Source organism: Vombatus ursinus, unplaced genomic scaffold, assembly GCF_900497805.2.
Source record: "Vombatus ursinus unplaced genomic scaffold, bare-nosed wombat genome assembly UNPS02000582.1, whole genome shotgun sequence".
NCBI lineage: Eukaryota > Metazoa > Chordata > Mammalia > Diprotodontia > Vombatidae > Vombatus > Vombatus ursinus.
Window position 1 is genome coordinate 16,219,414 of NW_020940360.1, and position 13,965 is coordinate 16,233,378.

The following is a 13,965-nucleotide window of genomic DNA, read 5'->3' on the forward strand; positions in this document are numbered from 1 at the left end:
TAACTTTTTTCTTGTCACTGGCCTTCAGCGACCCAGGAACAGAAGAGACGGTGATGACTTTGTACAACTCTACCTCACTTAAATCCAATTCACATGTGAGTCAAGACATCACCCTATTAAGTCCTTCCTTCTCTTCTAAACAAAAGACAAACAACAAACAACACTCTCTTAGGAACTTATGCATAATTGGAAAATAAAATTAAAGAAAGTTATATACATCTTAATGAGAAATACAATAGAAAACTTTATTTTTTATAGCAGCTTTTTGAACATATCAAATATGGAACCCTTAAAATAATGACATATCTCAAAATTTATTAATCTTTCATATATTGGTCCAGTGGCTTGATCTATAGTATACATAGACAACTCTCTGCTACATTAATTAAACTAGTTGTATCACATATATGATGTTTAAAGGGAAATTAACTTTTCATTATTTATTATTTTATTTTTTCCAATTACATGTAAAAACAATTTTAATATTTTTTTCTAAATTTTGGGTTCCATATTCTCTCATTCCCCTCCCCCCTCATTGAGAAGGCAATTTGATATGGGTATGATACATGTGTAATCATGCAAAATATGTTTCCATATAAGTCATTGTGTGAAAGAAAACAGATTTTTTTTTAAATAAAGAAAGAAAAAGTATTTTTGATTAGCATTCTGGCTCTACCAGTTCTTTCTCTGGAGTTAGACAGCATCTTTCATCATGATTCTGACAGTTATCTTGGATCATTGTCTTGATAAAAATAGCTAAGTTATTCACAGTAGATAATAATACAATATTGTAGTTACTGTGTATAATGTTCTCCTAGTTCTGCTCATTTCACTTTGCATCAGTTCATGTAAGTCTTTTCATGTTCTTTTTTTTTCTGAGAGCATCCTGCTCATCATTTCTTAGAGCACAGTAGCATTCCATCACAATTGTGCACAACAACTTGTTCAGTCATTTGGCAATTGATGTATATCCTCTCAATTTCCAATTCTTTGACACTATTAAAAGAGTTGCTATAAATAGCTTTGTAAACATAGGTCCTTTTTTATCTATTTTTATATAGACCTAGTAATGGTATTGCTTGGTCAAAAGGTATTCATGGGTCAGCTCTTCTCCCAAGCTCAGTGCCAGGATCTGTTGCTTCAGTCTCATCCCTGAAACAAGATGGTGAAGGTCAGAGTAAACAGATTTGGCTGTATTGGGCAACTGGTGACCAAGGCTGCATTCACTTCAAGTGGAGTAGATATCATGGCCATCAGTGACCCCTTCATTGGCCTCAACTACATGGTTGATATGTTTCAATATGATTCCACATGACAAGTTCAAGGGCACTGACAAGGTTGAGAATGGAAAGATGGTGACCAATGGAAAAGTCATTACCATCTTCCAAGAGTGGGATCCCACCAATATTAAATGGGGAGATGCTGGAGCTGAGTATGTTATAGAGGCCATTGGAGTCTTTACCACAATAGAAAAGGCTGGGCTCACTTGAAGGGTGGAGCCATTGGGTCATAATCTCTGCCCCTTCTGCTGATACTTCATGATGGGAGTGAATCATGAGAAATATAATAATTCCCTTAAGATTGTCAGTAATGCTTCCTGCACTACCAACTGCTTGACCCCCTTGGCTAAGGTCCTTCATGAGAAATTTGGCATTGTGGAAGGACTCATGAATACAGTACATGCCATTACTGCTACCCAGAAGACCTTTCTCTGGAGCTGGACAGCACCCGCTGGTGTAGATGGCCCCTTTGGTAAGCTGGGGTGTGATGGATGTGTTGTCACCCAAAACATCATCCCTGCTTCCACTGGTGCTACTAAGGTTGTAGGCAAGGTCATACCTGAGCTGAATGAGAAGCCCACAGGCATGGCCTTCTGTGTTCCTACTGCCAATATATCTGTTGTGGATCTGATCTGCCACCTGGAGAAACCTGCCAAATATGATGATATCAAGAAAGTGGTGCAGCAAGCATTAGAAGGACCCTTGAAGGGCATCTTGGGCTACACAGAGGACCAGGTTGTATCATGTGACTTTAACAGAGACACCCACTCTTCTACCTTTAATGCTGGCACTAGTATTGCCTTCAATGACCAATTTTTCAAGGTCATTTTCTGGTATGACAATGACGATGGTTATAGCAACTATGTAGTAGACCTCATGGTCTACATGGCCTCCAAGGAGTAAAGCTGAAAGCCATAAATCTTCATCCACTTGATTCCAACTGTGTATTTTCCCCCTCTTTATCCTACTTTCTCTTCTTTTGCCCTGACCATTCTCAAAAATGTTTTGCTACTGACATTTAACTCCCCCAAACTGTCCTTTCTTCTATCACCTCCCCCCTTCTCTTATGCCTCCCTACTTTCCTGTATGGTAAAATAGATTTCTACACCCAACGGAAAGTGTATATTATTCCCTTTTTGAGGCAATTCATGAGAGTAAGGTTCATGTGCTTCCCTCCCTGCTCCCCCAATTTCCCCATCCAATGTAAAATCTCTTTCAGGCCTCTTTAAGAAAACAAACAAACAAACAAACAAAGATAATGTATCCCATTCTACCTCTCTCTTTTCCCTTCTCCCAATGCATTCTTCTTTCTCATCCATTAATTATATTTTCTTAGATAATCACACCATCACATTCAACTCACACCTCTGCTTTTTGTCTATGTATAGTCCTTCTAAATACCCTAATAACAAGAAGGTTTTTATGAGGTATAAATATCATTTTCTTATACCTAAATATAAACAACTTAACCTTATGGAATCCTTCATGATTTCTATTTCCTGTTTATCTTTTCATGCTTCTTTTGCGTCTTGTATTTAAAAGTCAAGTTTTCTCTTCAGCTCTGCTATTTTCATCAGGAATGCTTTAAAGCCCTCTATTTAATTGAATGTCTATTTTTCCCCTGAAGGATTATATTCAGTTTTGCTAGGTAGGTGTTTCTTGATTGTGATCCTATCTCTTTTGCCCTTTGGAATATTATATTCCAAGCCCTCTCATCCTTTAACATAGAAGCTGCTAAATCTTTTGTTATCCTGACTGTGGCTCCATATTTGAACTGTTTCTTTTTGGCTGTTTCCAATATTTTCCTATTGATCTGGGATGTCTAGAATTTGCTATATTTCTGGCAGTTTTAGTTTTGGGATCTTTTTTCAGGAGGTGATTGATGGATTCTTTCAATTTCTATTTTACCCTCTGTTTCTATACTATCAGTGCAGTTTTTCTTGATCATTTCTTGAAAGATGATATGTAGGCAATTTTTTTTTTTGATCATGACCTTCAGGTAGTCCAATAATTTTTAAATTATCTCTCCTCAATCTATTTTCCAGGCCAGTTGTTTTTCCAATGAGATATTTCACATTGTCTTCTATTTTTTTCATTCTTTTGATTTTATTTGATTGTTTCTTGATTTTTCATAAAGTCATTAGTTTCTACTTCCCCAATTCTAACTTTTAGGAATTATTTTCTTCAGTAAGCTTTTGTACCTCCTTTTCCATTTGGCCAATTTTACTTTTTAAGGAGTGCTTCTCTTCAGTGATTTTTTTTTGTACTTTCTTTTCCATTTGGCCAATTCTAATTTATGAGGCATTCTTCTCTTCATTTGATTTTTGTGTTTCTTTTACCATTTGGCCTTTTCCATTTTAAAGTGTTATTTTCTTCAGTATTTTTGTGCATCCTTTACCAAGTTGTTGAACCTTTTTCCATGATTTTCTTGCCTCACTCTCATTTCTCTTCCCAATTTTTCCTCTACCTCTCTCACTTGATTTTTAAAATCCTTTTTGAGCTCTTCCATGTTTTTTGAGGCTTTAGGTACAGGAATTTTGCCTTTGTTGTCTTCTTCTGAGCATGTTTTGATATACTTGTCACCATACTTTTTTTTTGAAATGTTTTATTATTTTTTTGTGTGTTCAATATTCACTTCCATACGATTTTCAGTTTTAAATTTTTCCACCTCCCTCCCCTCCTGCCACTCCAAGACAGTATGTAATCTGATATAGGCTCTACATACACATTCATATTAAATATATTTTCACATTAGTCATGTTGTAGAGAAATATTAGAGCCAATGGAAAGAACCACAAGAAAAAAGAGAGAGAGAGACAGAGAGAGAGAGAGAGAGAGAAAGAGAGACAGAGAGAGAGAAAGAGAGAGAGAGAGCACAATTGGTATGCTTCTATTTGCATTCAGGCACCATAGTTCTTTTTCTGGATGTGGATAGCATTTTGCATTATGAGACTTTTGAAGTTGTTTTCAATCCTTGCAATGTTAAGAAGAGCTAGGTCTATCAAAGTTAGTCATCACACAATGTTGTTATTACTGTGTACAATGTTCTCCTGGTTCTGCTCACTTCACTCAACATCAGTTCATGTAAGTCTTTCCAGGTTTTTCTGAAGTCTCCCTGATCATCATTTCTTATGGCACAATAGTATTGCATTGCATTCATATACCACAACTTGTTTGGTCATTCCCCAATTGATGAACATCCTCTCAATTTCCAATTCCTGGCCACCACAAAAAGAGCTATATATGTGGATCCTTTTACCATTTTTATGATCTCTTTGGGATACAGATCTAGAAGTGGTATTATTGGGTCAAAGGGTATGCACATTTTTATAGCCCTTTGGATAAGTTCCAACTTGCTCTCCAGAATGGCTAGATCAGTTCACAACTCCACCAACAATGCATTAGTGTTCCAATTTTCCTACATTTTCTCCAACATTTATCATTTTCCTGTTTTGTCATGTTAGCCCATCTGATAGGTGTGCTTTGGTACCTCAGAGTTGTTTTGATTTGCATTTCTCTAATCAATAGTGATTTAGAGCATTTTTTTAATATGAGTATAGATAGCTTCATTTCTTCATCTGAAAACTGCTTGGTCATATCCTTTGACCTTTTATCAATTGGGGAATGGCTTGTATTCTTATAAATTTCACTTAATGCTCTATATATTTTGGGAATGAGGCCTTTATTAGAGACACTGGTTGTAAAAAATTTTTTTCCCAGCTTTCTGCTTCCCTTTTTTTGTGCATTTTTTTCAATTTAATGTAACTTAAAATTATCCATTTTGCATTTCATAATGTTCTCTGTCTATTGTTAGTCATAAATGCTTCCATTCTCAATAAATCTGATGGGTAAACTACTCCTTATTCTCCTAGTTTCCTTGTAGCATCAGCCTTTATATGTAAATTGAGTATCCATTTTAACTTTATCTTGGTATATAGTTTAAGATGTTGGTCTATGCCTCATTTCTGTCATACTGTTTTCCACTTTTCCCAGCAGATTTGTTAAATGGTGATTTCCTGTCTCAGAAGCTGGGGTCTTTGGGTTTATCAAACAATAGATTACTATAGTCATTGACTTATGTCTTGTGTAGCTAGCCTATTGCACTGATCTACCACTCTATTTCTTAGCCAGTATGATACACAACTTTCTATAGTCAGAATATTTTCTACTGTTTGCTCATTTTTCAGACTATTTCTTGACTTTTAATTCTAAGCTAAATTGGGGCTCTGCTTCCTAAGTGGAGAGGGCACTATCCCAAATTTCAGGTTTTTCATGCAGTTATTTTCAGAAGTAATTCTGGGTATTTGTAAGTTTTTGGTTCTTCCAAGGTAGTATGATCTAGGGAAAGATGTGTTTACTATTCTCTTGTACTGTGTCCTGGTTTGTGAATGACCATAAGCACTCTTTTCAACCCTGGAACTGTGACCAGGGTCCTTGATCCACTACAGCTACAAGCTTTGCTGTGCTAGTGCTCCTCCTTGCACTGGGACAAAGATCCAGGACTTCAATCAAAGATCCAAGTATAGTCAATGCAACAAAGTCCTGCCCCTGGTGCCAGCAAAGGGACCCCTGCAAATCTCCTTCTGACCCATTGTCAAATCCCCTTACCATCTTGGGGAAACTTCTAGTGCTACCACTGATTCAGTCACCCCAAGGCCTGCTCCTGGTTTGCTGGGTTCAGTGTGTACTGGCCCAGTCTGCACTGGCCTGTGTTTCTTTCACCCTGGTGCAACAAATCTTTCCTACCTATCTTCTAAGTTGTCTTGGGCTGGAAAATTATTTCACTCCATCTTTTTTCTGGGTTCTGCTGCTCTAGAACTAGTTTGGAGTCATCATTTAAAGGTGGTTGGAGAGGTTTGGGGGACAGCTTTAGTCCTTACCTTTACTCTGCCATCTTGGTTCTGCCTCCCTTAAAGGGAAATTATTAGTGGGAAGTAGCTTTCTAATCCTATATACAGAAAGAAAGTACACAGAAATAGGTGCATCAAAAAAGAAGCCTTTTGCAGATTGGATATATTAATTCCCAGATAGATGAGGGTAAATCCACATTTGGTTTTGTTTGTTTGCTTTAGCTTATCGCTTCCTCATTTTCAATTTATGCCAGAACCATCAACCATAGTATGAATCTTAGCTCATCAAACCTATGTCTTTCTTTCTCTACCAGCTCTTTATTCACCCACAACAATGCTCCTCTATCCATTTACTTATATATTCTGCTTAATTGTCTTCTGACTTTTACCTTTTTCATTAACTTTCATAATTCATATAACTTGCTTTCCCAAATCCTTCAAATTGTCTCCAAATCATATCATGCCAAATTCCAGAATCTTTTAATAAAAATGTTTAGATAAAATGGTCAAATTATAGTTTGGGTAAGTCTTAAAAAAATGTAGTCAATTGATTTTATGTTGTTTTCATCATATAGTCAAATCATGTGATGATAGTAGCCAGGATTTGAAGGCAAAAATCCTAAATTGGTATCTTATTTCTATGTTACCTAAGTAAATTCACCTGTATTGACAGCTCTCTGTCATGTTTAATTTCTGTCTCTCATATCTAACACTTCTAATGCGTATTGCATATGCATATACAAGCATTCATTATATATACATATGTGCACATATATGGATGTGTGCATACATGTGCACATACCACTTAGGTATGTATGCATACATATATATTATTAAAGAATAAGTTAGCATCTACACAATAATATGTAGATATGATTAACATTATATAACATGTTATATATAACTATATAATAATAATATTACATCTGCTTAATCATGTGTTACATAATTAATATTGTTTAATAAGTAAAAAATAAACAATATCTATTAGATATCTTCAATGCTTTCCTAGATTGCCTTTTTTTATTGTCACTAATATTATTGTGTACCTTTCAATGCCAAAGGAGCTATTCAGGCATTATATCAAATGATCTTTCAGGAGAATTTCAAATCTGGTATTTGATGATTCTGTGACTTTCTTTCTTGAACACACTATACAATACAAACATTTGTTATTATATCTGATATTTGGGACCTAACCTACAGAGATACACTATGCACAAATCACAGTACAAAAAGGCAGTACCCAGCCGCTTTCCATGACTTTATGTTAAAAGACAGGAAGCCACTGAGTCCTAAGGTAAGGAAAGAACTTGTATATTGCTAATCCATTGTTAGTGATTTTTGAGGATTGGTAGAAAAGATAGAAGACATGGAAAAATGCCTGATTTTCAAATAGAGAAACAAGATGGGTTCTTCCAAAAATATGTCTGTGAATCTTGTGCCAAATCTGGGCAAAATTCTCAAGGTAATTATTAAGGAGACAATGACCAAGTAATCATGGCATCAAGGGATTTAGTGCTGTTAAGTAATTAGAGATTATCTCAGACATCTTTTTCATCACAGAAATGAGAAAAACTGAGGACCAGAGATCACAACTGACTCAGTCAAGGTCCCACAGTAAATAGAGAACAAGTGTAAGATTTGAGCCTAGATCATCTGACTTTAAATACAGGGGCCTTTCAAAAAACCATAATGGGTTCTTTAAAAAAAGGCTATTCATTAATAATATGATTATGAGGAGGTCCTTTTTTTTTGGTAGATGAATGCTACCAAGCATTTTCTAACTTCCTAATAATTATACAAAATATAGAATGAAACATTGAATGAAATTTGTTAATTGTGTTATGCTATGTTTTAGAATAGACGATCACCAAGTCCCCTTTCAACTATAAGTTCCATAGTTTTATCATGATGAAATAGTAGTTTTGTTGTCTCTTAACTGCAAAACTCTTACAGAGCGACAACCCTAAAGGTATGTGATAGGGCCAAATTGCAATTAAAAATGAATCAGTAAGGCAAGAGAATAAGTATTTATATAATGCCTACTATGTGCCGGGCACAGTGCTAGGCATTCTAAAAATATTATCTCCTTTGATCCTCACAACAACCTTACATGTTAAATGATGTTCTTATCATAATTTTACAGCTGAAGAAACCGAGGCAAACAGAAGTCATGCAGCTTCACCAGCTGCTTGTGTCTGAGGCCAAATTTGAACTGAGGTCTTTAGTGACATTGGTTTCAGCACTATATCCTCAGTATCTCCTAATAACTTGAGAAGACAGGACCAATGTTCAAGGTAATGACTATTCAAGATAAGAACTTAAAATATCAAAGATCATACTTACACTCCCCACCTCAAGTATAATACAGTGAGCATACATAACCTCATAGACTTTGATTTCAGAGTACAACTGTGACCTCTGCACAATTCCCCTAAGGAAGTGACTCAGTATGAATCCCTCACAATCCACAAAAAAAGAAAATTATAACAAATAACTCTACCCAATCATATGAAGGAAAAAGACTGTTGGCATAGTGTTAACATTTGGGGAGATCTCAACAAGGAAGGGGAGGTAGGTGTGACAACATAGAACCAATAAGAATAGAAGGTTTTTCCATATCCAAAGTAAAGAAGACTAGAAGTCCAGCTACACTCAGTTTTCTGGCCTGAAAAGTTTGCCCTAGCCAGGAACTGAGTTAAGATCCCATGTCCCTAAACTACAAGAGGCTGACCATTTCCAATGGAGGACTATATTCTGGAGAAAATATGTGTCATTGTATTAGAAACAATGGGAGAAAAGTATTGAGAAGGGAAATATTGAGAAGGAAAGAGTAGCTTACTGAAAATAGAGGAATAGAGCTGAAAGGCAAAAAGTCCAAGTAAGAAAGGCTTGCTATAACCCAGCTCCCAAACATAAACCATAGTAAAACTCATAAAAATAGATAAATGATCAAGAAATTTTTAAAAGCCATCAAACTAATGAATATTACATTTTGAAAGAAAGTAAAGCAATAGTTTTGGATGAAAAAAAGAGAATTGTGTAGAAATCATGGAATAAGAAGAAACTCCAAAATGGTTCAAAAGCTAAAAAAAAAAAGATTAAAGAAGATATTAGATAGAAATCAGAGGTATCAAAGTAGAAAATAAAAAAAAATTAAGAAAAAAACCTGAGTAAATAACAGAAAAAAAAAGACTATTTTACTTCTTTCTTTTGACAATTCAGTGAATGACAACTTAGGGAACATGGAGCAAGAGAAGCAACCTTTGATTTGAACTAGATTTATGCTCTTTGATCAGATACTAGGACACTCTAATCAGCTCTATAATGTACGGCAAGCTATTTAATCTATGTGGGTCTTGGTTTTCTCTTCTGTTAAATGAGAAAATGCATGAATTTTCTTACAGCTCTAAATCTATGATCCTGTTATATCTAGTATAGTTCTGATACAGTAGTTATTATAGTAGCTAACAAAGAGAATGAAAGACCTGAAGCTCAAAAATAGAAGATGATAATTTGATAGAAGAAAAGACAACTGAAGAAAAAGAACAACAACACATAACTTCTATGCAAACCAAAATGACTGACTTCAAAGAGAAGACACAAAGGTAATTGAAAGCTCATAAGATTTCCAGGGGGGAAAAACATTCAATAAATAATAATAATCCACATCACAAAACCATACTTCAATGAGGGGAAATATAAGAAAACCTGCTTATAAATGTTGGATACAGATAACATGGTAAACATAATCTAACCCACGGAGAAGAAATGCTTAGCTTTAAATTCTGAGGGAAGTAAGGGATAAATTTAAATGGCAAATTAAATTTGCAGTTGTCTAGGATAACTCCTTTCAGCAATGAAGACATTTCACTTCAATTTACTCAGGATGACCCAGAAGCCAAAACAAATGAAAGAATAGGATCAGTGGTGGATTGCAGCCAGCTTGAGCTGATTGTTAAATTTTCCATGTGGTCATAAATCTGTGAACCCTACAAATTAGGGCTTGATTTATTGTTTTGTTAATTGTCTAGACAAAATGAAGTAATGGGGAAAATTAATTATGCAAATTAAATTTATAAGTATATTGCATTTTTTTTCTTTTGAGATCTAGTTGTCAACCACAAGCACAACACCAAAGGCAAATGAGCTCAAGATGCAACCTAAAATAATATTCCAAAAAGCTAAGCCTAATTGCCTAATCTCCAATTAACAATAGTGGTCCTCCAACAAAAGAGAAGTATTTGAAGCATTCTTCAAACAAAAAACAAAAACAGAGGTGAATAGACCTTTTGATTTGCAAACACATCAAAGCTGACAGAAGCATCTAAATACAATTATTAAAAGACAATAACAGAATAAACATGTTTCTAGGCTATAGGTTAAAAAGAAGAAATTGGATTGTGCTCTGAAAGAAAGGGAAAAAAAAGTTATGTCAACAATGACAAAGAACCTAAGGAGCTAAAGATTTAAGGGTACTTAGAAGGAAGAAGAACTGAATTAAAATTCAATGGAGTAAGAACCATACTCTCCTATAGATAAAGTGCTATCTTTTATAGAAAGGTGCAAATAGTCAAAATTTTCTCAAGTAGGGAAAAGGGAGGGAAGATAAAAGGAGCAGGAAAATGCTCTCCCAACAGCACTGAATGTAAGCAGAGAAGAGACAGTACATTCTTCAATCTCTCAACAAGCTTGAATCCCACAGGAGAGTAATGTAAGAATAGTAATTGGGAGAGACTGAGCAAAGGAAAATAGGACACTAGTCTCACTTTAGAAAGCAAAATAAAAGGATACTATTAAGAAAGGTCCCACTGGAATACTTAGAAGACAACCTTCTCCAGATAAGTATTAAGCTTTTAATAACTACATTCTACCCCAGAAGGAAGGATTATGGGAATCCAGTAGTGACAATCTAGTTTCAAAAAATTGAAATTTAATAAACCATAATGAAATTACACAAAGGTGAAGTAAATGATCAACAACACATGTAAGTAAATGCTATCATACACTGTATCATATTTAGTTATACAATGATTATATATCATATTATATAATAATCACTATATGATTTACTATTATATAAATATCCATTAGTATCTATGCTATGAAAATTGCTATAAGTAAATAAAGGATAAAACTACCTAATTCATTTTATGATATACACACACATATATGTTCCTTGTATCTAGACCAGTGATCATTAAAACAAAGAGAACTGTTTAACATTTTTCACCAATGGATAATGATGAAAAAGATTTTTAAATACAATCCTAGCAAAATGGCTATTGCATGTGTACATGGACTCTGTAATGCTTGTACTAACTGATTAAATATGCTAGAGCTTTCCTTTTTCACAGGAGACCCAGACAATGCAATAGCACAACAGCTAGCCAGTCAGGAGGACTTTTGATGCCTACAGCTGCTTAATGTACCAACAATCCATTGCATTGACTGAGAGTAAACCCAGCTGAATGTACAGAAAATCATCAACTCTCAAGATAATTAAGTTCATACCATCCTTGAAGCAGACCCTGACCCATAAAGTTAAAAGTCAAGAAATAAGCTCTAAAAACATAAGCAAAAAACATCAACAGGTTACTATGGAGATGGGGAATATCAAGACACAAACAGAAGAAGAGAACAAAATAAAAGCAGCCACATGCAAAACCTCAAAGAAAAAAATGTGAATTGGTCACAAGACAAAAAAAAGTTCCTGGAAAGGCTCAGAAAGAATTTTTAAAATAACATAAGAGAGTTAGGAGGAAACTGGGAAAACAAATGAGGGTTATCTAATTAAAAGAGATAGGTAGGGAAACTACATTTTACTAAAAGATACCATAGCCATTAAAGTAATATCAATACTAAACATATATGCACCAAATGGCATGGCATCAAAATTCTTAAAGGAAAAATTAAATGACTTACAGAAGAAAATAGAAACTGGGGGACCTCAACTTTCTCCTCTCATAACTAGGTAAATCAAACCTAAAAATAAGTGAGCAAGTTAAGGAGGTGAATAGAATTTTAGAAAAATTAAATGATAGAATTGTGAGGAAAATAGAATGGGAATATAAGGAAGTACAAAATAATTTTTCTCTACTATTCATGGCATCTTCTCAAAAATTAGCCATTTATCAGGGCTAAAATCCTCAGAACCAAATGAAGAAAAGCAGAAATATTAAATGCACCCTTTTTAGACTTTAAAGCAATAAAATTACATTCAATAAAGTTCCATAGAGACACAGATAAAAACATAATTGGAATCTAAATAATCACATTCTAAAAAATGAGGGGTCAAAAAGCAAATCATATGAACTATTAAAAATTTATTAAAGAGAATGACAACAATGAAGCAACACAAAAAATTTGTGGGATGTAATCAAAGCAGTAATTAATGTAAGTTTTATATCTCTAAATGTTTATATCAATAAAAAAAGAAAAAGCAGAACAATGAATTGGGCATGAAACTAAGAAAAAAACTGGAAAAATTAAAAATCCCCAATTAAACACCAAATTGAAAATCCTGAAAATCAAAGCAGAGATTTTATTTTTGATCAGTAAGTCATTTCTGACTCTTTGTGACCCAATATGAAGTTTTTTTTTGGCAAAAGTTCTAGAGTGGTTTGCCATTTCTTACTCCAGCTCATTTTACAGATGAAGAAACTGAGGCAAACAGGGTTAAATGACTTTCCCAGAATCACACAGCTAGTAATTATCTGAGGCCAGATTTGAATTCAGGTGCTCCTGACTCTAGTACTGGCACTTTATCTAATTTGCCACCTAGCTGTCCCAAGGAGAGATTAAAGAAATTGAAACTAAGAAAAACAATTGAACTAATACATAAAAGTAGGAGCTGGTTTTATGAAAACAAACAATAAAATAGATAAACAATTGCCTAATTAGATTTTTTTAAAAAGAAGAAAACCAAATTGCCAACATCAAAAATGAAAAGGGTGAATTCACCACCAATAAAGAGGAATTATTAGGAAGAAATAAAGAGGAATTAGGAACCAATAAAGAGCAATTATTAGGAACAATTTTGACCGTGCAAATAAATCTTACAACCTAAGTGAAATGGATGAATATGTACAAAAAATATAAATTTCCCAGATTAATAGAAAAGGAAACAATATTTAAATAACCTAATCTTAGAAAAATGAATTGAACAAGCCATCAATGACCTCCCTAAGAAAAAATCCCCAGGACCAGATGGATTCAAAAGTTAATTACATTTAAAGAGCAAATAATATCAATGCTATATAAATTATTTGGGAAAATAGTCAAAGAAGGAATCCTAATATATTCCTTCTTTGATACAAATATGTTGGCAATACCTATAACAGGAAGAGTGAAAACAGAAAAAAGAAAACTATAGGCCAGTAACCCTAATAAATATTGGGGCAAAAATTTTATGTAAAATACTACCTAGGAGATTATAGAAATATCACACACACACACACACACACACACACACACACAAAACATCACACACTATGACCAGGTGAGATTAATACCAGTAATAGTGGGCTTGTTTGATGTTAGAAAAACTATCAGGAACCTTTGAAACCCCCAAAAATATCACCCCAGGAAAAACCCTGGAAAAGCTGAACCAGAAGAAAGATGGGATACAGCAGTTTAGTAACCCAGATAGCTTGAGGGATTAACAGGAAAGGCCCCTGTTGCCCTGGGGGAAGGGGAGCAGTACAGAATGAGAGGCATCCCAGCAAGCTAGCGGAAAGCCCCACCTCAGCATACCAGGAGGAGATCCTGAAACCCAGGTGGTGGAGCAGGCAAACACCAACACCAGGACCTCCAAGTGCCTCAGTGAGGGT

The 13,965-nt window shown here is 34.7% G+C and overlaps 1 pseudogene; it reads left to right on the forward strand.

The window, feature by feature from the left end:
• The first annotated feature begins 1,162 nt into the window (after positions 1 to 1,162).
• LOC114038001 lies at positions 1,163 to 2,183 on the forward strand (annotated as a pseudogene).
• Positions 2,184 to 13,965: the final 11,782 nt, after the last annotated feature.